Below are 4,041 nucleotides of genomic sequence, written 5' to 3' on the forward strand. Positions count from 1 at the left end.
GACCATCAGGGACGTCTAGGATCGAACCAGCTTCTGTCCGCATGAAAGGCACGCACCCTACTTCTGTGCTACAATTTCAGCCCCAAGACTAGAACACTTTTGACCCCAGACTCTAGTGAGGTGGGTGGTGAGAAATACAGTGAAGGAGGAAAAAGACAGATGAGAAATAATGGAGGACCAAAGTTCAAAGAAACAATATTACCTCTAATTAAATTAGCATCTTGCCAAATTAAATGTGTCATTATTAAACATCATTGTAGCATCCATAATGTTCAACAAACAATAACAATTGATGAAGCAGAAAAAAAGTCTTGTTAATTGAAAATATCAATACTACAGACTCAATTAATACAGTTATGATAAAAGATTAAATCCTTTGTTTATTTGAATCCAGGGTATACCTTGCCGTCTAAAGGTTTATACATAGCTCTGTCTCAGAAATCACTCCTATAGGGATAAAACCCAGGTTAGCTTTTAGCAAGGCTAACACCTTACCTAATATATAATTCTCTATCTTCCTCTCTCTGTAAATTCTAATATTTGTGAAAACATTAAAATATTTTTAGGGGCTGGAGCCCTCTATAGCGGTAGGGCATGTCTTACATGTGGCTGACCCAGTGTGGATCTGGGTTCTATCCCCTGCATCCCATATGGTCCCTCGAGCCTGCCAGGAAAGATTTATGAGTCCTAGCTTTGGCCAAATAATTCTAATTTTAAAAAAAATTCTGAGTTTTGTTCTTATTTTAATAACTAGTGCTAAATTCGTATTTCTAGTTTCTGTGTATAACATTCTTTTAATGCAAGTATGTTTTTTTGTAATCATCTAGAGTTCTAAGAAGAAAAAGTTTAGAAAAGTATATGTCATTTTTTTTCTAAAGTATTTTTTGAACTGCTAAAGCACTTACAATGTTTATTGTTTAAGTCCATTAGGAAAATTCAATGTTCCATTTTGAGGAATGATTTTATACAACCCTGCATCCAGCAATTATCCCAATTTTGAACAAACATGCTCTGTTGGCTTAATCCCCAATTCTAATACAGTGCTACACTAGAAATGATTATACAGTATGTAAGCCTAATACACTTTCCATTGCTTATGGCACATGGGCTTCATGCATTTGGAGATGGGATTGTTTGATGTCCAATATATTTTTAGTTTTCCCAAGCAGCCCATTGCTTGATGGACCAGCAAAAGGGAGCTATTATGACAATTTGGCTGTATTCATGGACATTTCAGCTTGTCCCAGATGGTGAGACTCAGTTGTTGTGTGAAACAGGTAAAGGCACCATTAAAATGCAACTGGCAGCATTCCTGAGTCTTGACAGCAACAGGTGTTCTGATTTTCTTTTCCTAAATGTCCTCCCAAATTCTATTTATATGTCATGGTATTGTTTTGAAAATAATGTCACCTTTCTGACCAAGTGAAAAGCAATTGTCCATATTTAATCCATACTTTCAATCTTCAATTAAATTCTCTCTGACTGAAGTAATAGAATTGAATGCGATTTGATTTACATTTATCAGTGAGGCAAGTAAGGAATGTGAAATGGCAGATGATTAATGTGATGTGTTGGACTTAAAATCATCCTTTGCTGGCAACACAATGACAAGGGAGAAGCAGTTATGATATGTATCCATACATATTTTGGTTAATTGCAGAGAGGTTTTTGTCTATATGTGTTGACATTTCAGTTGAGCACTAAGGTATGTCAATTTTATACAATCGAATTCTATGTGTCATTTTAATCACAGAAATTACCAGGACTATTCCATTTAGTTAGGTCATTGATGTAACTGAATTAGATTGACTACTCTTTATCTGATTGCTCTCTAGGAAATTGATCTTCAAAAGATTATCCAGGCTGTAGTGAAAACAAACCATGACAATGTGATGCTAAACAGTTATGAATTAGAAGTTCTTCCCAAGAGATTAGAGTTTCATTTCCATTTTTGTTTTCCACCAGAGGGTTTTTGGGAATTTAAAATTCCTCCTGGAATTTAACAAAGAAAGCATGTGCAATATTTATGGAATCTCAGCTTACTGTAAGAAACTAGATAATTGAATAAGAATAGAAGCAACCCATTTCAGATTCCTTTAATTTTCTCTTTTATTAGATTCAATATTTTATAGGACTTAAATAAAATTTCAAGAAAATATTTCATAGACTCTAGAATAAATTTTACTTCTGACATCAGGAAAGCCAGAGGGAAAGAAAATGGAAATTAGCAAAATGTAATGCAACAGAGATTGGCTTAATCGGAAGCTGTTGGTAAAAATATATCTCCAGGTTTGTAGGATGTACTAATATCTTCATTTCCTGTGGATTTCTTTAAATTGATATTTTCTGCTTGCTGTGCAAGTGCTCTGAATCAGAATTTCTCTGCAAGGAGCTAGATGGCCCCCAGCACACCCTTTGAATAGCCCAAGGGGCGATGGTAAAAATTGTGTAAATGGGTTGGTCATATCTACCACAATACCAGAGACCCAACAAGCAAAAGAAATATTTAAGAAAAGAAAAACTGTTGGAAGGGAATCACAGAAAAACCTTGAGAAATACTTGTCTAAATTATTCAGACATAAATATACTATTTCTATTTCCAGAATAAAATTCTGCTATGATAGTCTGCTAAAATATTCTATCTGCCAGAAATTTTATCTGCTAGAAAGGTTCTTAGTTTTTAATCCTTACCTTTCTCCTTCACCTTACTGCCTGTGGGTATGATTGTTTTATTACAACAGCTGTATATTTGGTAAAAAGTGTTTGAATTGAATCATATTAATCTTGTTTCTCTTGCAGAAAAGAAGAAATTCCCCTACTTACTAATAATAAACCTGTTATTTACTCAGATAAAAATTATTAAGCTTTCATACATACTATGAATCAATATTATACATAAATATATTCAATTTAATGGAATATACTAATTTTTAACTTGGAAGCATAATATTATTAGAAATACAACTGGTAGTTTCTGCTCAGATCAAATCTTCCTGACACACACAGCTAATTTATTTTTGTTATTTGTGCTGGAAAAAACAAATAATTTAGTTTAAAGCATGATTACTAGTTCTCATGTCCACTTGAATATGGGAGCATTAAAAATAAAGACTTGGGGCCAGAGCAATAGCACAGCAATAAGGTGTTTGCATTGCATGCAGCCAACCTGGGTTCAATTCCCAGCATTCAGTGTAGTCCCTCAAGCCTGCCAGGAGCGATTTCTGAACCAAGAGCCAGGAGTAACCCCTGAGTGCTTCTGGGTGTGGTCTGAAAAGCAATAATAATGATGATGATGATGATGATGATGATGATGATGATGATGATGATGATGATGATAACAAATATAATAATAATGTCAAGGTGACAAAAATGTAGACCAAAATAGAATTTTTTTACAAAATTAATTCAATATGATTTTCATTAAAAGCTCAGTAAGATGTATGTTTATCTGCTGTCAGCTTGATTTTTTTAAAGGAGCCAGATGGTCATTTCATAAAATGTCAGACAGAAATCTCTTTCATTAAGTTTTATATGATATGCTTTCTTCTGTTCATGTGAGCAGTGTTATTTCTCATGTGCTATATAATAGTTGAAGGCTAATTAGCAGTATGACTCCATAGTGATACTGCCAGTCTCCTTCAGACAGTTCTGTCAGATTGCCTGGGCGAATTACAAATCAGAATGTTACCAGCACCTGGTTGATCATTTAGTATTTCTTGTTAAAGAGTCTAGGGTGTATTTGAGGAACATAGGTAATTCTCTGTCATTAGTTGAAACCATAGAATTGGGGGTTGGTAGCTTTGGATTGGACTTCCAGCTCCATATTGTACGTTCTGAACCATCTCTCCCCCCTCCCCATGAAAAATGCTTGTCCATGAGTGTGTGTGATTCTCTGTCCCCAAATGGGCCTATTTTTATTTCTCATGGTTGACATTATACTATTATCTCATCAGAAGTACCGAATAAATACCATTATGACTGAAAAAAAGTTTTATATGATAAAAGAATTAAGTCAGCTGAGACCCTGTGAACCTCTGGGAA

General features: G+C 34.5%; 1 non-coding gene across 1 annotated transcript; it reads left to right on the forward strand.

Moving 5' to 3' along the window:
• The first annotated feature begins 3,525 nt into the window (after positions 1 to 3,525).
• Positions 3,526 to 3,648, forward strand: LOC126033265 (small nucleolar RNA SNORA19). Its single transcript, XR_007504375.1, has one exon. It is a non-coding gene; the product is annotated as a small nucleolar RNA SNORA19 (small nucleolar RNA).
• Positions 3,649 to 4,041: the final 393 nt, after the last annotated feature.

The sequence above is a fragment of the Suncus etruscus genome, chromosome 16 (assembly GCF_024139225.1).
Source record: "Suncus etruscus isolate mSunEtr1 chromosome 16, mSunEtr1.pri.cur, whole genome shotgun sequence".
Classification (NCBI taxonomy): Eukaryota; Metazoa; Chordata; class Mammalia; order Eulipotyphla; family Soricidae; genus Suncus; species Suncus etruscus.